At 36.4% G+C, this 22,018-nt stretch overlaps 1 long non-coding RNA gene across 1 annotated transcript in view; it reads right to left on the bottom strand.

The window, feature by feature from the left end:
* The window catches only part of LOC121384456, a 46,524-nt gene that overhangs the window by 19,925 nt on the left and 4,581 nt on the right, over nucleotides 1-22,018 (bottom strand). Inside the window, exon 2 of the long non-coding RNA XR_005959390.1 lies at nucleotides 9,516-9,558. This is a non-coding gene — a long non-coding RNA (uncharacterized LOC121384456). The remainder of the gene's footprint in view (nucleotides 1-9,515; nucleotides 9,559-22,018) is intronic.

A 22,018-nucleotide genomic window follows, 5' to 3' on the forward strand; every position in this document is an offset into this window, starting at 1 on the left:
CGATAGGGTGAAGTGAGTCCAAACTTCGCTTTGACTAGCTACACTTTGCCATGCCAGTCACGACAAGGCGAAATCGGTGTCGCTTTTTAAAAATAGTGACCACTAGCATTGTACACAATCACGGATGAATGGTGAAGAGGAACACCTATTCATAGATAATAATTATGTGTTACGTGTCAGAGTTTGATGCGACACTGGCGCCATGAAATCATGCGAGAGACTCACAGATAAGCGATCTAGCTCAGAAAACACCCATGTCTGGCACTAAAAGTAGTCCTACGTGTGCTACTGACTGTTCAAGTGTGTAACTTTAATTCTATTGTCAGGCGAGTGTGCTGGAACTTGTACAAGGGTGGGGATCTAGACTATGGCGAGCGAATGTTTTAGGGAGTTTGGGTCATGCTTCACCGGAAAATATATTGGAAAAAAAATACGACGTAGAAAAAAGGGGAATGATTAACTAGTTTCACGCAGACTTTTTCAAAATGAATAAATTCAACATACAATCAAATATGTCAAAATTATAAACTAATGCAGGCAAACCTGTCCTAATAGCCACCTATAATCAGCGGTCTCCATTTTTCCATACCAAAAGATTTTTAATGTAAATGCACTTGTAATAAGTGGTCACTTGTCTAACGCACCAAGCGGCCACCTAAACTGGATCCCAAGTCGCTAAAATGCCTGTGTTAAGCAGTCAATGTAAATTAAAAATGTTAACTTAAACAGCGACAAGGTGCAGCAAATAAGCAAACTTCACACCTTCACGGATAGCAGTACCCGTTATTATTATAAATAAATTATGCAAACATATATGCCATGTCATTACTTTACGTTCCCAAGTTAAAGTAACAACATTTTAACCACAGACACAAAGATTTAGCAGCGTGAGAACAAAAAGGACCAAAATGAAAAGATGGACAAAATTTTCCCAAAGATCGCTGAGATCCCAAGTCGTGAAATTCTCCAACGAGTCTGAACCCTGGGCTCAATGGTCAGAGTTGATTAAATTATCTTCCAGAAAGCAGGTACAAATTGAATAGAATTGTCACCAGAGACAACACCACTTGGCGAGCTTATTCAATTATAAACTATCTCTGGTGTAGACGCATCTGAGTTTGTGTTTCCACGTGTCAGATTAATGCGAAATGTTTGACGCGCCGAGCAGAATCTTCGCTCGTTTTTGCGACCTTTCCCCGACACACAAATCTCTGAGGGTTTCGGCAAGTTTCACGACGATAGTTCATCATCCTAAATAAGTCTCGAGTCTCGTCACGCATGTGAACTGGCTACCGAGACGTGGGTAGAGAAGAAACGGGCATATTTTTCTGACCGTTGGAGAAACTATGGAAAACTTACGCCCGAACTCTAAAGGTATAAGCTTAAAGGAAGTTGGTCTTCTCTAGAATATTGTGTGATATGTTTGTCTAAAACCAAGCGCATGTCCAGGAAATTGCTCATGCGAGGTCTAGGCTATGGACAGTGACGTTTCCCCCCAGAAAAAAACATTAGAAAAGAAAATGTTTTTGGAATAGGGGGTCGACCACCAATCCCCCTTCTACATATGCACCTGAAATCCTGGTTTCTTGTTTGAAATACAATACGTTTTCCATATTGATAGTCATTCAGAAAGTAACAAAACTTTGGAAAACATGTGTCCTTAAAGATACTACCCTGAGTTTTCTGCCATTGTAAAATGTTTTCGACTAATGAAATCTTTTGACGACTAAAGTTACATACTAAAAATAGTTTTCTTGTTTAGAATATCAGTGTTTGTATAGTCAATACCGGCCTCGGTGGTGTCGTGGTTAGGCCATCGGACGTAAGGCTGGTAGGTACACGGTTCGCAACCCGGCACCGGCTCCCAACCACAGCGAGTTTTAAAGACTCAATGGGCAAGTGTAAGACCACTACACCCTCTTGTCTCTCACTAACCACAAACAACTAGCAACTAACCCTCTGTTCTGGACAGACAGCCCAAATAGTTACGGTGTGTGCCCAGGACAGCGTGCTTGAACCTTAATTCGAAATAAATTGAAATGAAATGAATGTATATGCAATGTTTTGCTGTCGTCCTAATGTTTGTATGTAATGAATGAATGAATGTTTAATCGGCTATTGGGTGTTAAACTATGGTAATGCAAACACATACAGTGATGATCAACATCAATATAAAAATTCAAGACTTAAATAAAAACAGTGTAAAGAACTGTGCAAAAATACAAATATCACAGATAGATACTGATTTTCACTCAAAATTTTAATTGTATCTCGAAGAAAACAAGGGGATTTGTGCTGTATTGGCCATTCTATATTAAAAATATTAAAACATATTCGTGACGAATCCTCTATTTATATGTATGTTGTTGGTGGGGGGTTTTGGGGGTTTCTTTTTTTTTATTATTATTATTATTATTATCTGTTTGCTGAAACCAGTTTGTTTGGTATTATGCAATAAATTGACTAGAATAAGGCCACTGATATTTTATGCAGAAAAATGTATTTAATATGCAATTGTCAGTCGGCAACATTGTAATAATGGCAACAAACTCAACCGTCCCAGGAGCAACTTCTGACATCACCTGCGGTTAGGTTCGGGTCGAACCCGAAGTCTTATTGTATAATTATACATAAAGCTGTTGGTCTTCAGGAAATCCTAAATATACAGTAGCTGTATTTCTATGGAGTTATGTCCCTTGGAAAACGTACGCTATGGGTAATGTGGCGTCATGTAGCGAACAATGCCATCAACCTGCAGAATTCATGTTCTTATGATGGTTAATTAAAATATAAGTGGGGGGTTTTCCTTTAAAATTGGAAAGAAAAGGTTTTCTGCGATACGTTTTTAAATTGGACCAAAATGTATCCCAGCACCTAAAATGGTGTGTGAACCATTAGATGGTGTGTGAACCATTAGATGGTGTGTGAACACGAGGAAGCACTCACAATGTCAGGTATTGTTTTAAATTCATTTCATTTGTGTTTTATTTCCCTGAGGAAGTTTAAAGTTTTTAAACGAAACTTTGAGATTTAAAGATAGTTTTTTAAGACAATTTTAATATATGTTTTATATTTTTACTAGGTTTGGGTATGTTGTCATGCGTACTTAAATTAAACAGCTATTGGATTCAGTTGGATTCAAGTTATCCATTGCTTTACGGTTTACAATAGTCCGAGCTCCAAAGCCAGAAAAATAATTTTACCCTACAACACTTGGCCCCCTTAATTTCTGGGTATTTTATGATGCGTATACCATTGCTCTTTGGAAATCAGAACGCTGCACCAAATTTTAACCCTGCGAAGGTTTTCATTTCCGGTCAAATCCAAGATGGCTGCTAAAATGATCAAATTCTATAAATATTATACTTGTTTGTCTCACGCCACTAATAATGATCTAATTGTAGTAAAAATAGCCTTAAATGATTATTTTTAACATATTCCCCAAACAAAATAATACAAGATGAAGAACATGGGAAGTTGGTTTTTGACCTCCTACAGAATCTGGAGCTCAGACTAAAGGAAGAATGCGCACACTTCACTCGGTCTTTTCTGATGAATACAACTGTAATCATAATAGTATGTCAGTATTTATGCTGACAGGACACACACATTTTATTTTAATCAATTATTCAATAAATATTATTTAAAAGTGGCTAATTTAAAGAAAATTTAATTAATCAAAGACAAAAAATTTTGTATCCACTGTTTAAAAATTAGCAATTAGCTAATTTGGTAATGGTTACGATGTGTCCTGCTAATATTTAAAGTTTTGACCTGCTATATAGAGAGAGAGAGAGAGTTTGGATTCTACGGGAAATATCGTTTGGCTGTTTTCCAAACCACACGAACTGTACGTCATAGTAATAAGAGATATATCTATTTTAGTTTTAAAATAATCAGGCATGTAAAGGTCACCAGAAACCAGTCGTCTGGCTAGCAGTAATTCGAATAACACACACACACACACACCACACACACACACACAGACACAGAGAGAGAGAGAGAGAGAGAGAGAGAGAGAGAGAGAGAGAGAGAGAGAGAGAGAGAGACACACACACACACACCACACACCACACCACACCACACCACACCACACCATACTAGTCTGTCTCTTAAGTAAATTATTGCGTTCATAATACACGGTTAATACTGATTATACCAAACTTAGAACTTCAGACTCTGAAGGTATTCGCTGCAACGCTATAAACAGTTTGATGTCAGACTCATTTTGAATGTTGAGTTATGACAAAACATTTATTATCATTGGTCTAGGTCCTTTAGATGTATTCAAATCTCAACGGAAATGAAACATCACACATTTCCTTTTAAATAAATGGACTGCATAATTTGATTTCGGCAATGGGATTGCCAAGATTCATTTTGTTTTTTTAAAATGTATTTCAATCTTATACATAACGACTTGTCATCATCTATTGCAAAAGAATATATTATTCCACTCTTGTTTTGTCTGCACAGTAAGAAAACTGACAGAAAACCAAAATTGATGTAGGAAACGTTCATTACCGGAATTACTTGGTATTAGACGTTGGGGAACGTGTTAATGGCGAAAGGATCCTCGGTACATTATGAACGTATCTTCTAAATGTTGTACTCTTGAGTAGAACGTTCGAACGAGACCCCAGGGGTTCTTACGGAACCAAACGGTGGAAAGAGGCAAATTATTGATCAATCTACCAGATGCATTATCCTGCATTAGCGCCAATAATGCAACAATAGTATTTTTATGTCTTTAATTTTGTTAAAACGAGACAAAGGCTCGATTCACCCTAATTTATTTCCTCTGCAATTCTGTAACGTTACCCCAATATTTAGGAAGAACTTCCACTTGGGACGAATTTCCGAAGTCGTTTAAGAAATTGCGCCTGTGGCGGCTCGACGTTGATGGCTGCCCCCATGGGTCGAGATGTACAAATTATTGCGGTGTAATATTTGTATTCGAATTTTAGCATAACAGAACAGGCCGAATCGAACGTGAGCCCGCAACCCAGATAACCCCAAGGATTAGACTGGGAGAATAGGAGAATTATTTCGCAGTCCTCTGGGTATGTGCATGGACCTCAAATGTCAGTTTTTCAAATGAGTTCCGTAGTGATGATAAATAGAAAGCCGGCGGTCGAAATGCAGCCAGTTCGTATTTAATGACTTTGTGAACGAACGCACGCAACATCGTGATATAAGCTTCGAGAAGGGCAACACACTTCCAAAGTCCAAAACCAGTTCTCACGTTGTTTTGTCGTGTTGGTCTTCCAGAATAATGTCAGTCAAAAGCATGCAGACAGACTCGCAGAACTCAAAAAGAAAAGATTGCCCGTCCTACGGTTAACTGTCTGTTAAAGCCTTGATTTCGAATACACTTTATAATATATAAATGTGGAATCTCAAATATTCTTTTAATATTAAAATGTGGAATTTTGAGTATACTTTTAATATTTAAAGGTGGAATTTCGAGTATACTTTTAATACTTAAAGCTGCAATATCGAGTATACTCTTAATGCTTAAAGCTGGAATATCAAGTATACTTTTAATATTTAAAGCTGGAATATCAACAATACTTTTAATATTTATATGTGGAATTTCGAGTATTCTTTTAATACTTAAAGCTGGAATATCGAGTATACTTTTAATACTTAAAGCTGCAATATCGAGTATACTTTTAACATTTAAAGCTGGAATATCGAGTATACTTTTAATACTTAAAGCTGGAATATCGAGTATACTTTTAATATTTAAAGCTGGAATATCGAGTATACTTTTAATACTTAAAGCTGGAATTTCCAGTATACTTTTAATATTTAAATGTTGAATTTTGAATATACTTTTAATATTTAAATGTTGAATTTCTTGTATATTTTTAATATTTAAAGCTGGAATATCGATTATACTTTTAATATTTAAATGTGGAATTTCGAGTGTACTTTTAATATTTAAATGTGGAATATCAAGTATACTTTTAACGTTTAAAGCTGGAATATCGAGTATACTTTTAATATTTAAAGCTGGAATATCGACAATACTTTTAATATTTATATGTGGAATTTCGAATATACTTTTAATACTTAAATCTGGAATATCATAGAGTATACTTTTAATATTTAAAGCTGGAATATCGAGTATACTTTTAATACTTAAATCTGGAATATCGAGTATACTTTTAATATTTAAAGCTGGAATCTCCAGTACACTTTCGGAGAAACTGTCCTGAGATTTGCTGCTATTGTTAAAATACTACTGATTAATGGAGCCGTTTTAACGACAAAAAATTAAATATACATTTTATTTGTACGTATGAAATTACTGAGAGGCAAAATCAAGTTTGAGCAATTACAAACATCATTAGGATGACCAAAGACACATTAAAAGACACTCTACTGATATGTTAAAGAATAAAATGTATTTAATATGCAAATTAATTCGTTAAAAAGACTCCATTAATCGGAAATATGCTACAGTGATAACAAAATCAGGACTGTACCTTTAATATTTCGAACTAGAATATCGAGTATTTTTTAACAATTAAAGATGAAAGTTCGGGTATACTTTTAATATTTTAATGTGGAATCTCAAGTATATTTGTAACATTTAAAGCTCAAATCTCGAGTATTCTTTTTACTATTTAAATATTTTATTTCGAACAGATCATTCACATTATATTGGTTACAGTCGCACGCCATTCTTCGATACGCTTTGGCCACAGTGGCTACACTACGTCACATAAAATGTATTATTCATTAATTTAATATTCAGATGATGGGTACTATTTCATTGTTTTATGTTGTATTGTATTTACAAAACATTGAAACAGTACCTGGTATAGACAGCTTTCCAATACCGTTGATAGCGATAACACTCGGGTTTTTTCAAAACTAGATGTGTGTGTATTTTGTATTAGTACATGTAAATGTGTAATGTTTTTTAACGATATCACTTGCAGACATTGATTATACTAAATCAACCGCTATTGGATGCCAAATGTTTGATAATTCTGATATATGGTCTTCAGAGAAAACCAGCTACATTTTTCTACTATCAGCATGGGGTGTTTTTATGTGATTGCCCCAACAGCAAATATAACATACTTTGATATACCAGGCGAGATTGTAACCAGTGGTTTGGAACAGGTTCTCGCAGTTTAGTTTTCTTTCCATTCGTCGATAGTAGTAATATTAACAGCAGTTATATCCGCAGCAATAGCAGCAATAGCTGCAACAGCAACAGCAGCAGCAATAATAGCAGCAGTACCAGCTATAGTAGTAGCAATAGAAGGAAGGAAGGAAGGAAATGGTTTATTAACGACACATTCAACACATTTTATTTACGGTTATATATCGTCGGACATATGGTTAAGGACCACACAGATATTGAGGGAGGAAACCCGCTGTCGCCACTTCATAGGCTACTCTTTTCGATTAGCAGCAAGGGATTTTTTATATGCACCACCCCATAGACCGAATGGCGCATACCACGGCTTTTGATGTACCAGTCGTGGTGTACTGGCTGGAGCGAGAAATCAGCAACAGAAGTAGCGCAAATAATAACAGCACCACAACCACCACCAGCAGCAAAAGCAGCAACAGCAGCAACAGCAGCAATATCAGTAGCGACAGCAATGGAAGCAACGAAAATAATAACAGCACCATCACCAGCACTAGCAAAGGTAACAGCAGCAGCAGCAGTAGCAATAGCAATAGCAATAGCAACAGCAGCAGTAGTAACAGCAACACTATTAGTAGCAGCACCATCGGCAGCGGCAATAACAATAGCGACAGCAATAGCATCATCATCTGCAGAACCAGCCATGCAACACCAGTAGGAACAACAGCAAAAGCACCAACATCATCATCGTCATCATCATCAGCAGCAGCAGCAGCAGTAGTAGCAACAGCAACAGCAGCAGGAGCAACAACAACAATATTAGCACCAGTAACAAAAATAGCAGTAGCAGTAAAAGTAGCAGACTGGCAAGTGAGTGACGTCAACACTGGTGGTGCTTTAAGAACAAATGTATCGGCGAACTGTACACAATGCGTTGCTCATACAATACCAATACAAACAGCCAGCCCCGCTGTGTAATATCATAAATTAAACAAGACTAATCCACGCGTTGCGTGCTAGCTTACAAAATAACTCAGGCGACCAGTTTTCAATAGGAAGATGTAATCATAACGGATATAGGTGATGTTTGTCAAGGGCGGTTCTAGAATGACAGAGTGTGGGCTTGTTTTTTAGTGTTAGTATTTGTTTTTGTTGTTTTCTTTTGTTTTGTTTTGTTTGTTTGTTTGTTTTGTTTTGTTGGTTAGTTTTTGTTTGTTTTGGGGGTTGTTTTGGGGGGTTTTGTTGTTTGTTGTTTTTATTCTGTTTGTTTTTGTTGTTTGTTTTTTCTTTCATGAACACCCCCCCCCCCCCCCCCCCCCCCCAAAAAAAAATAATTATATATATATATATATATATAAATAAATAAAATAATAATAATAATAAAACTGCCTTCCATTTTTCCGATTTCATAAATTAAAGGGTTTTTGTTATTTTGGAGGTTTTTCATGAAACAAAAAAACAAAAACAAAACAAACAAACACAACAAAAACAAAATCCCAACAAAACAAAACAAAACACAAAAGTTTATCTAAACACAAGCTACGAGGCAGCAGACTCCTCAAGCACATAACTCATCTAATCAATTCTGGAACAGCCCTTTGGTAGTCATTAGACGCTGTAGGAAAATTAATATCAGGAAAACGTGAACACCCCCAACCATCACTTCGTTCACGCGCTTTTCGACTGAAGTTCAAACTGGTATTCTATGACTGTGATCGGATCGATCGGGTTTGGGTTTTTTTTACAAGTTAATGAAAATATTAATTAATTAATAATCATTTAATCAGAGTAAGTGGTATGTGTTTTATTTTCGTTGATATATGCTGTTTGTATTTGAGATCAATGAATCTCTGACAAAAGATATCATCACATCAGCATACGAGGGATTACATTTTAGCGGGGCTTTGTAAACAGCACGAAACATTAGATGCGTCACTGTATTTTAGCTGTAAACAATACGTGCCTGGAAAAAGAATAAATATTCCAACTTGTATATGCATGCATACATACATAGATAAATAGATACATACATAGATAGATACATACATAGACAGATACATACATACATACATACATATATAGAGAGAGACAGACAGACAGACATTCTGACAGACGTACATATATACATACATACATACAGATAGACAGGCAGACATACACACATTCCAAAACATACATGTTTTGTTTTTTTAAAGTTACTCTACCCCATTCACTTTCAAAAACATACATTTAATATTTGTAGTCATCCTTCCCCACCACTTTTGGAAAACATAATATAATGTACATAATGTGTATATTAAAATACAGTGTCGCTAAGTAGTATGTAAATGATTTGTGCCTGATATTCTAAACTTAACCATAAGCATAATGTTTTTAAAAAACAAAACAAACAAAAACTCACCAAAACACCACCACTACCATCGAAAAAGAAGAAGAAGAAAACACTAAAAAAAGAATAATAAAATTCAGCATTCAATTATACAGAAGTTGAATTTAAACAAATGTTACATAAATGTGAATTAATGGAAAATGTTAGCGTTTGTCATCGGGTCGTGACGGGTGTTAATCTAAATAAAATGCGTCCAGTTTCCCGGTTCGCGGTATCGGTAACGCTTAAATACCCTTATTATATGTTGATCAATTAGAGGAAATTGCTACATTTTCCCCTTCAACGTCAGGAGCAAGGTTTGATTGCACGACGGTTCCTGTTAATAACAAGATATGCGTGAACAGCAAACATCATCAACACTGCAGATTACAGCGCCATTGTAAACCGATATAAGGGAGACCACTCTAATTCACTACACGTCATTAAGCGTTGACGTGTTGGTAATTATGTCAAAGACAGACCATGTAGGTCACGTATTAAAAAAAGTTTGTTTTGTTTAACGACACCACTAGAGCACATTGATTAATTAATCATCGGCTATTGAATGTCAAACAGTTGGTATTTATGACACGTAGTCATCAGAGGTAACTCGCTATATTTTTCTTAATGCAGCAAAGGATCTGTTATATGCGCTTTCGCACAGACAGGAAAACAAATACTACGGCCTTTGACCAGTTGTGATGCACTGGTTGGAACGAGAAAAAACCAATCTGGATCTATAATAATAATGCCCCCCCCCCCCCCCCCCCCCCCCGTCTTGGACACATCCACCGGGTAATCGCGAGGGATGTTCCCAAGACAGTCGTGCTTGAACCTTCAGTGAATGAAAGCACAAGTCACACGGTTGATTGGTTGATTGATTGAACCTGCCACTGTCTTATACCACGGACCCAGTCAGATAATGAGTCCGTCAAACCCTCCCCACCCCCCACCCACCCACCCGGGAAAATCGGATAATGTGCATAAGACAGATGTGCTTGGACCTTCCGTTGATGTAACCATGTGTCAACTGGCTGATTGATTTACTGAGAGAATGGGTACACCGGCGGGGTTCGATCCCGTCGACCCAAGCATATCAGGCAAGCGCTCTACCGAATGACCTTGATCCTTTTTTTTTCATTTGAGTGTGGTAGTAGAAAGTGAAGGGCATATACAGAAAAAAGGAGTAATTTATACTGAACTGTCACATAACCACCGCTAATGTTGTTTATTGCTATTTGTTATTCTGTTTCATTTGTTAATTTGCTGCACCAATTCTTTCATTAATAGTTTCTCTTAGTTCCAAGTTAGTAAATAAAACACAAATCACATGATTCATCATTTATTGAACTTGAACATGTTATTGGGTATCGCACATGGAGGACGGTTTTATGGTATCAACGAAAACAGGTAATGTTTTGTACACACGCGCGCGCTGCACTACGAATACTGTTATCACTTGTGTATTTTCATTAATATTAACGCCTTAACACATTTCTACAATATTGTTAAAGCTCCAATATCGGTATATGTTTGTTGCTGTTGCTGTTGTTATTTTAGTTTTTGTGTTTTTGTTTGTTTTATTTACTTTAGATCTGCCAATTTAGGTTTTTTTCGTTGCTTTTTATTTGTAATATAAAAGACCACGAATATATTAAATTTTCGCCATACAGACGCTTTTAAGTTGAGAGGGATGATATTAGACCTGTTGAGTTTTTGATTTGATTAAAAACATATTTCGTTGCATATATATATATATATATATATATACATATATACATACATATATTTATTATGTAAAATATCAACCTCTTCTAGTTAATCGGTATTTGTCTCTCCTGCGTGTGCTGTAACTTCACCGTGGTGCAGGGGTGTAACCTCACCGTGGTGCAGGGGTGTAACCTCACCGTGGTGCAGGGGTGTAACATTCTCTTTGAGAATGGCCAATACAGCACAAAATTGAAGTTTTGAGTAAAATTCAGTATCCGTAAAATTCTGTGATATTTGTGTTTTTGCACAGTTCTTTACACTGTTTTTGTTTAAGTCTTGAATTTTTTATATTGATGTTGATCATCACTTTATTTATTTGCATTACCATAATTTGACACCCAATAGCCGATGTATTTTTCGTGCTGGGGTGTCGTTAAACATTCATTCATTCATTCATTCATTCGGTATTTGTCTCGGTAGAGCCTCGACAAATACCGATTAACATAGACTCGGTTGATATTTTCCATATTAAAAAATACTCATGACGAATCCTCTATATACATAAGGATGGGGCTTGTTGACTTACTGAATCAACAGTATCAAGCTGAGACAACAGGCTGTACTATACCAAATAAAATCCTATAGGCGACCATGTTAATGTTTGTGTTTAAAAAAAACACTAAAATGTAATATATCAACTATGACCCATACATATCAGTACTACAACCCCTACCTCAAAGTATCAACTGAAGAAAATGGTACCTTTCATGGCTCATTTTCGGTATAACCAGATGTTTTTATAACCCATATTTTCGCACAAAATCTTAGTATTTTTTTTACAGGTATCCCATACATGTTTCGAGCATACGGCTGCTTGACACAGTGGTACTAGATGAAATAAAATTGCATACATTGTTAGCCCAGATGAAACTCTGTTTTTACAACAAACACACTCACATTTATAACCAATCACAGGACTTGTTGTGTTAACTTCTGTATCAAAAGTTTGATGCACCTCGAACTTTGACGCAGTCGGGAGTTATTTGGTTTAGTACTACGAACAAGGCTGGCATCTTACATCAAGGCGGTTGGTGAAATATTTTGACACAAGTCTGTAAACGCTGCTGTTGTGTTTTGAACTCAGTTTGTACTTGTGTTCTGCCATGCTCGTGTTTTTAAAACTCAAATATGTTAATCAGAACTGCAAAATAGTTATCATAATAAAAAATGAATCTCTGTGCAAAGTAGAGATAACAATAACTGCTTCCATGACATGAATGACAGTCACCTGCTTTGACTAAAGGAGAACTGCCATTCCACAGTATGATACATCTGTCAGACTTCTCCCGCAGGAGGACTGCCACTTTCCAAGACTGGTTTGACAAATCTAAACTTTTTATTTATTTTTGTTTTGTTTTTTAAATCGTTACAGATTTTTGATACAGAGACAAAAGCATATTTTGGACATAAGTGGACGATGAGATGAATAGTGAATCCACAGTATATCCATTTCGGTATGGGACTACTTGACAGGACCGTGTTCCACGGTTGCTGACATTTGAACTATATCGGTATCACCCGAGCCCTGGGTACACTGAACCTGCAGTGCATGTTGGGTAACCATCCCCCATGTGAGGTCATACGCTCGGGAGACACACCCATGATTGCTCCAGTGACGTCTGTGAAACGCGGTGTACGTGGTCTTACATCTTCCCATTCAGCCTAGCGGTGCACTCACTCTTGGTTGACGCTGGTACTAAAATGAAAAATCACCCATTGCCTTAAGTGGGACACGAACACAGCACCTACCAGCCTCAAGTCCGATGACTTAACAACTACACTATTGATCACTGAGACAAATCTAAGAGGAGGTAAAACAATATATAACCTGTCAAATCTTTCCTTTTTTTTTCTTTTTTAAACGGAATTTATTTTCACTAGTTCTTTCTGGGAAAACTAAACAAAGAGAGTAAATTAATGTCATACGACACCCCAGCACATTTACAATTCGTTAAACAAAGCCGTGAGTTAAACATCGAATAATTGTGGCATTATGATCCAGTGTGAATAAAAACTAGAGTAGCAACAAGCTTAAAAGTGTTTTTTTTTACATTCATAATCGAACAGACAGGAAAATATTTATATACCAGAACCTTTTATATACGAGTCGTAGGGTACGAATACTAACCTATGAATACGTAACATCAAAACATCGATAATAACTGGGATATTACTCTATGTAGTTAGCTACATAAAGTACTTTTCAAGAGAAAAGTGGTTCATCTGTCATATAAGGTTGCCTTTAACATTACAGCATTTGGTATCTTATTCCATTTCAAATGTTTTGTTGAGATTGGACAAGTTTTAGAATCAATCTCCTATCAGGAAACCCTTAGGGTAAACGATGGGGTGCTTTGGTTTCATGACTAACCCCTTCGGTGAAGTCATTCTCTGGGGTTTTTTTGCCCGTCATAACCAGTACCATCAAAAGCCGTGGTGTGTGCTATCCTATCTGTGGGAAAGTGCATATAAAAGATCCCTTGCTACTAATGGAAACGTACCGGATGTTCTTTGAAGACTACGTGTCAGAATAAAAAAATGTCTGACATTCAATATTCGATGATTAATTAATTAATTAATAAGTCTAGCTGTTGTTGTTAAACAAAACAAATTTTTTCTCTCTTTTTTTTAAACATGACATTCCTTTCTTTTTCCAGTGCCCTTTGGGTGTATAGGGCAGCGGATTGCTATCAAAATAATTCATCACGGTATCATCAAACGAAGGCGATGGAGATCATTAAATTCCCATGACTGCGACTTTATGAGAAAATTGTCAGCCCAATGCTTCGTAAATTCTAATTTTCTAATGTAGTAATAAAATATCGCCCACCCATTTGTTTAATTGTGTGTTCAGTTTAAAGAACCGGCGTTTTGCTTAATGTCCGTCTGAGTACAATTATTAACCCATTATGTGACAAACGAGATGTGTACCGTGTAACCGTTCTCAAAAGAAGAGGGTGAAAAAAATAAACCGTCAATTGACAAAGATGATTTCATCGATTTTTGTTCTTCTTTGTACATAAATTTGTTATTCTACTCCGTACGCTGTTGAAGCTCGGTTCATATAAATTGAGTTAGAATTGAATAAACAATCTTTTGGTGCTGACATTCGCGGCCCATCATCATGGCAGGCTCGGGTTTTGCCATCCTTCATCGGAAATTGACGTCCTTAGCGATCCGTTTTATTTCGCCTGATTTCCAAAGTATTGCACAATTCCCGTAGTAAATGATGTTTTAGGAGTGAAAATGAAGGTAGTTTGTTGTTTTAATCAGGCCGAAATGAAACCAGTTTTTTGTTTCACAAGAGAATAAAAAAAAAGTAATTTCATTTTGTGAAAATAAAGCGTAATTGCCCTCATGACACATGCAACCGAAACACGTCGTTTTGGCTTGATGTTGTGTTACACTGTTTTACGACGACAGCTAGCTAGGTAAAACAAAACCTTTTGGTGTCAGACAAAGAAGGAAGGAAGGAAATGTTTTATTTAACGACGCACTCAACACATTTTATTTAAATTAAATTAGGCGTGGCTTATATTTTTTCGGTTCATCGAGATATGAACGAAAAAAAGTAAGCACCTCTGGACCAATCAGATTGCCATAAAGTGTATAGACGCAAAGAAAATTTAATTTTTATATCGATGTTAATCATCACTTTATTTGTTTGCATTACCAAAGTTTGACACCCAATAGCCGATGTATTTTTCGTGCTGGGGTGTCGTTAAATAAGCATTTATTCATTTATTCATTCATTCATTCATTCATTCATTCTGTATGTATGTCCATCCATCCATCCATATATATATATATATATATATCCGTCTGCCTGTCTCTCTCTCTCTCTCTCTCTCTCTCTCTCTCTCTCTCTCTCTCTCTCTCTCTCTCTCTCTGTCTATTCATCCCATCATCCATTCATTCATTCATTCATACATTAATTTTCATGCTTATGACCAATTAAAGGGACATTCCTGAGTTTGCTGCAATTTTTAAGATGTTATCGACTAACAGAGACTTTTTAACGATTGTAATTACATAACGTTCCAATATTTGTAATATGTTATATTTCATTTTATTTCCTAAAATATTATTCTTTCGTAATTATTTGAAGACCAAATCCAGTTTAGGCTTCTTACAAATATTAAAACGACCAGAAACATCTTACAATGCAGCAAACTCAGGAATGTCCCTTTAATCGTTCGAGTTATATTATGCAAATTATTTTAATACATTTATAACAGAAGTTTCATAATTTTGAAAACTGGCCTTATATCTCCCCCAAAATAATGGGATCCAGCTCAGTCTGTAGAGTGCTTTTCTGAGATAATTGGTCGTAGGATCGACTCCTCTCGGGGGATTCATTATCCGACCCACCCACCCGCCACCCCAATCAGTGTCCCACGAATGTACTGTTTTTATCAAAAGTCGTGATATGTGCTGTCACGTCTGTTGAAAATATTCTGTTGCTGCTAATGGAAAAATGTAGCGGATTTCCTCTTAGATTGTATGTCAGAATTATCAAACGTCTGGCATCCAGTAGTCGATTATTAGTAAATCAATGTGCTCTACTAGTGTCGTTAAACAAAACATACTTATACTTTTTTTCTTTTTTTTTTTTACACACCTCGCAACTGAGCCGTTAAAAACTCAGTCTGGGTTGCGGCCGGTACCGGGATGTGACCCCGGCACCTATCACATCGTCTGCCATTATTGCCGGTGGTTAATCGAAACAGAGCACCATACTGCACATGGTGCTATCAACACACACCCCAACAAAATATGAATATGGAGAATCCATTTTCAATTTCACACGGAAAATAATTACCAGTGTTCGCTTCCAAATAACACGACATCTTGTACGGAATTATTCCAAACTTTCTTCAAGTTTTCGCTATTAAGTCGCGTCCCATGGGTGGCCATCGATAGCTGGGCCAATCGAAACGAACCGGAATACGGGCTCGGGCCCATCACGTATAATATTTCAAAGCAAAGGACATACTAACAAGCCCATTACGAAGGCGAGAAATCTATTTCGCTTCGCCATCTGTGTCCGACTTCGGTTATCAGTTATCGGGATGAAGGTGAAAGGTCAAATTGATTTTCCAGACCAAGGGTGCCGTCCATGTTATTATATTTGTAAACTGGTTTTAATTCCAGTTTGTTCTGGTTTCCAAAACAGATCGTCGAACATAAGATGCATACAGAAAGAGAAAAATAAAGAGGGAGAGAGACAGAAAGACAGACAGACAGACAGAGTAGAGGGTAAAGAGAGTGTATAGAGAGACAGAGACAGAGAGAGAGAGAGAGAGAGAGAGAGAGAGAGAGAGAGAGAGAGAGAGAGAGAGAGAGAGAGAGAGAGAGAGAGAGAGAGAGAGAGAGACAGACAGAGAGACAGACAGACAGAGAGAGACAGAGACAGAGAGAGAGAGAGAGAGAGTTATAATAAGGATAAATATTAACTACTGTTTGTTTTTTCTTTTAATCGCCAGTGTTTATTTTCCTATGGTACAAGCAATATTTGGATTTGATATTTTGAAAGACTTTTAAAAGTTCCCCGTTGCCGCCTTCCAAATTTTAAAATAATTAAAAAAATTAATTAAAAAAAGAATAAATAAATGAAATGAAATAAAATTAAATTAAAATAAAATAACAAAGAAACAAAGAAAACAAAGAAGTTTTTAGTTCTAATAATACATAATGGAAACAACGTAGTCCACCAAATGAAGAAATAAAATGAAATATTTTATATTATATTGCGAGTGAATATTCTGTTAAAAGGAATGGTTTGTCTTGGTGTATATGTAGATAAACTAATATACTAAGTAACCAATAAATACCTGATGGGAAAAAATAATGAATTATAAGTAATTATAAGTAATTATAAGTAAAATAAGTAAGTATGGAAATAAACAATCAACCAATGAAATAAATAAGTACATAAATTAAAAATCAATGTTCTAATATAGAAAGTAAGAAGAAAAAAAGAAGAAACAAAGTAAGAAAGAAAGAAAGAAAGAATGAATGAATGAATGAATGAATGAATGAATGTTTAACGACACTCCATCACGAAAATACACATCGGCTATTGGGTGTCACAAAAAGAAAGAAAGACCCCAGACTCCCTATCACAAACGACAAATCATACACGTTAAAATGTTCTTTTACCAGCGCTACAATATTGACTCGTGTTGCATGTGTTGTGTTGACTGAAATATGTTTACAGTGTACATATATTCTCACGAGAACAACTACTCTGCACATTTGTAACAACATGATTGAAACTGGATACCAAAAAACCTCCCATGGCAGTTATCCACTGGTCAGCGTAAAAATACACGATTTTATTGTTTTAGTCCTGTTTGGACACCCACTATAGATAGCTGGTCTGTTGACTTTGATACGTGTGTGTTGAAACAGCCTACCTTCATTTACATCGGGCTATCTTTTAATAAACGAAGGCTTTTTTTTCTTTTCTTTTTTTGCCCCGTCTCCAATATTTGGAGTTGACATGTCAGATGGGGTTTTTTCTTTCATTCAGCACATGTAGTTTATTCTCACGGATACACAAAAACATATTTTTAATGTAATGCGACTGTTTTGGGTTGGGGAGGGTTTTGTGGGGTTTGTTTGTGTGTGTGTGTGTGTGTGTGTGTGTGTGTGTGTGTGTGTGTTGGGTTTTTGTTGTTGTTGTTGTTTGGTTTGGGTTTTTTGGTGGGGTGGGGTTTTGGGGGGGTGGGGGGAGCGGTTGTGTGTGTGCAAAGATCCTCTTAGTTTCATCCGGTAAAAGTGGACATTATGTTTAGTTAATTTACAAACCTGCAACACATTTGGATACGGTTATAACAGAGGTAAGATAAACTCTGTGATGATTAAACGGGGAAATACCGTCCAAAAATATACAAGAGCTTGTCTCGATAAGCATTCCGTCTCGGAGGAACGTGCGATTTTCAAGTATATAAACAAAAAAATTGGGGGGTTGCAAAAAGCTGGATACCAGAACCACTTTATGTGTACGAAAATGAATATTCTAAATGATAAAATGAAAGTACTTTTAATTTAAATTATAAAAAAAAAGACTTTAATAGTGAAAAATACGTCGTTGTGTTTAAAAAATAGATTTAAATTTTTTTTAAAGAAGAAAAAAATGCATTATTACAATAATATAATTGTATTATTCGTACAGTATACTGTATGTACGGAAATAAAATGAACGAATAAATTAATTAACGAATGAACGAATGAATGAATGAATGGATGAATGAATGTGAGTGGGTGAGTGATTGAGTGATTGACTGATTGAGTGAGTGAGTGAGTGAGTGAAAGAGTGAGTGAGTGAGCGAGCGAGTAAACGAGTGAGTGCATAAATGGCAGATACCTTTCTGCCACCACCTCAGCTACAACACGACGTTTTCTACGTGCATGCATTAAACTAAATGACAAATTAACTTAAGTAGAGTCTGATTTTTGCATTTATTCATCTTTTGTCTTTCGTATTTGTATGCCGACGGAGAAGAGCATCAATAAGTAATAAACACTTCTTCGCGGGAAAGTAACCGTAACGCCAAGGGCTCGGGTAACCGTGGCGGGGTCCATTCATACCCGGGGTCTCCGAGGAATTTCGCCCTCCAGATTAACAAACCGTTAGGTCCCAGTGGCGTGCGCTTCCACGCGCCGGGAAAAAGGAAGATACGCGCAGTCTATTGAAATCCGAGTCCGTATACGATTAAATATGGATTGAGTTAGTGCTGGTGAAGTCAAAATAATCATGTTATTATATCCCGATGTACGACGCTCACATTTACAATTAAATATATGGCTGTTTTTAGTTCTGGTACATAATAAATACTAGTAATTATATCGAGTATTATTATTATTATTATATATATATATATGCCTTACAGCATTTTTACTTACAATTAATACCTTGAAATAATATACTGGTCTGGGTATTTCGGTGTATTTCGGTGTGTTTCAGTGTATTTTGGTGTGTTTCGGTGTGTTTCGGTGTGTTTCGGTGTACATATCATTATTTTCCAAAACGTTATTCAACAAGGCTAAGATCACTTTAAGTGCATAACTACATGGTGATCTTAGTGCTAATACATGTCGCAAATACATGACCGACTTTAAACATGCAAATAATGCTACATACTCATGTATTGATTTCCTGTAAATACTTTTCGCTCAGCAACAAAAAAATAATAAAAAATAAACAAATATAATTATATATATATATATATATATATATATATATATATATATACACACATAAACAAATAAATTAATTCCAGTGCGCCACGACTGGTATATGAAAGGCCCGTCATATGTGCTATCCTGTCTGTGGGATGGTATATATAAAGATTCCTTGCTACTAATGGATAAATGTTTCCTCTCTAAGACTATATGACATAATTACCAAATGTTTGGCATCCGATAGCCACTGATTATTAAATCAATGTGCTCTAGTGCTGTCGTTAAACAAAACACATTTTAATTACCATAAGGCCAAACGGATGACAACAATTCAACTGACGGTCAGATAAAACAACAAATTTATGAACTTAAATTTGGAGCAAAAAAACAAAAAAACACAACGTCTATAGCTTATAAATAAAAACATGCGCATGTATAAATAAAAGTCTGTAAAGTGGAAAACACATCACCATGGGGACAAGTATACAGTCCCTGGAGCAGATTCGCTAGGGAACGACCCAGAATGTGAAATCACCGGCGGGGGACATGTTTCGTTTATTACACACGACCAGACTCACGGCCGAGCACGATGTGGGTTCCTGTCTTGACGGAAGTGGCCGACATAGCGATGTCGCGATTCGGAGCCCGCCTTCCGTCGCGGTGTTTCCTCCTTATTGTGCGGGGCACGGGTTGCCGACCAGAAGTGGCTCGCAGCGGTATTGTTTGAATACCACGCGCCTCGCAGAAATTGAAATCATTTGCTGCGAGTTAAAAAGAAAACCAACAAGTGTTCGCTTTCCTTATGTGTTGATTTCATGAGAGCGGATGTACATAGCTTATAATTATCTTTGTTTTTTGGTCTTTCTTTTTTCTTTTCTTTTTTTTCTTTCTTTTTTTTTCTTTTTTGCGGGGGGGGGGGGGGAGGGGGTAGGGGTTGTGGCGAAATCTAGCTCAGCCGGTTTAACACTCGTCTGACGTGTTTGGTCATAGTATCGAGCCCACTTCTATGATTGAACCGTTCTATGATTGAATTTTCAACCAGTGCCCCACGACTTAGCATATCAGTGGCCGTGGTATGTGCAGTCCTATCCGTGGGAAAGTGCACATAAAAAGTACATCGCTGCTAATGGGGAAACTATAGCGGGGTTCCTCTAAAACTATATTTCCAATAGCGGATGATTAATAAATCACCGTGCTCTAGTAGTGTTGTTAAAGAAAGAAGAAAAAAATCTGCTTTCCCTTTTTTTTTTTAAATATACGTGCACGTGCATGTTAAAAACACAAATCCCGAGTTTACTGCCATTTTTAAAGGTGCCATCTCAAAGTCGCCTGCTTCATTATTCTCACCAAAATTATTTATTAACTTCTCCTTTTGTTATTTAAGCATTATACCTTCAGCTATATACCCCAAAAGTTACAACTAAATAATTTAATTTAATAGTAGAAATTATTTATTTATTTATTTATTCTTATTATTTTATTTACTCTTATTATTTTATTTATTCGTGTTATTTTATTTATTTAATATACATTATTTATTTTAACAGAAACAGAAAGCTACCAGACAGACAGCATTTAAGAACCGAAGAGTTCCTTCAGACATTTTGACAACTCGAAAACTTTCAACAATGATGAACTACTCTAAAACTGCCATCTCTGGAAAATGACAAACTCTGATAAGACAAGTAATAGAAGTATTATTATTTTCCGATTCCGTGAGGCCGGGGTCATGCAGACGTGCGTTGGAAAGGGGAAAATGACTGATCTGAGAGCGATAACTTTGCGAGCCGGCCAGATGGATTGTAAGCGACGGCCACCTCTGACTCACGCGTCTTCAATTATTGTTCAAGAAGCCATTCCGTCGTTGCGCCCAGTCGTAAAGTATCGCAAGTGTGAACACGAGGCGGGGAAAAACGGTTTTACGTATTCAAAATACGGTTTTATTGAAGAAATTTCATAAATGTTTGTGATACGTAAATACAATATTTATGTTGATCATCATTTTGATCATTCATTCGTTCGGCCATTCATTCATTCATTCATTCATTCATGCATTCATTCATTCACTCATTCATTCATTCACTCATTCATTCATTTATTCACTCGTTCGATCACTCATTTAATCATTTCTTCACTCGTTCATTCATTCATTTATTCGCTCGCTCGCTCGCTCGTTCATTCATGCATTCATTCACTCACTCACAAGTGTGTAATAATAATTAATGACCAATAATATATTTTTCGTTATGTATGAGTAAAACATTTTATCCATTCATTCATTCACCTACCTTTGGCACACAGTAGCCAATATATATTTCGTGTTGGGGTGTTATTTACCATTCATCCATTCATCTATCATTTATCCTGCACTTTTCCTGACAACCAAAAGCTGTTATGTTTCATTAATGAATTAATTGGCATTTCTTCATTTAACCTATATAGCAGACAAAACCATAGCATTCGATTACAGGCTTTCGGGGTCTGAGAATGTGTCAGTTAGGCACACTAATCTATTAGGACCCAGTCGAGGCGAGGAACCTGACCGGCACGCCGCTACCCCCACCCCCACATTTGAC

This window comes from Gigantopelta aegis, chromosome 10 (assembly GCF_016097555.1).
Source record: "Gigantopelta aegis isolate Gae_Host chromosome 10, Gae_host_genome, whole genome shotgun sequence".
Taxonomy (NCBI): Eukaryota; Metazoa; Mollusca; class Gastropoda; order Neomphalida; family Peltospiridae; genus Gigantopelta; species Gigantopelta aegis.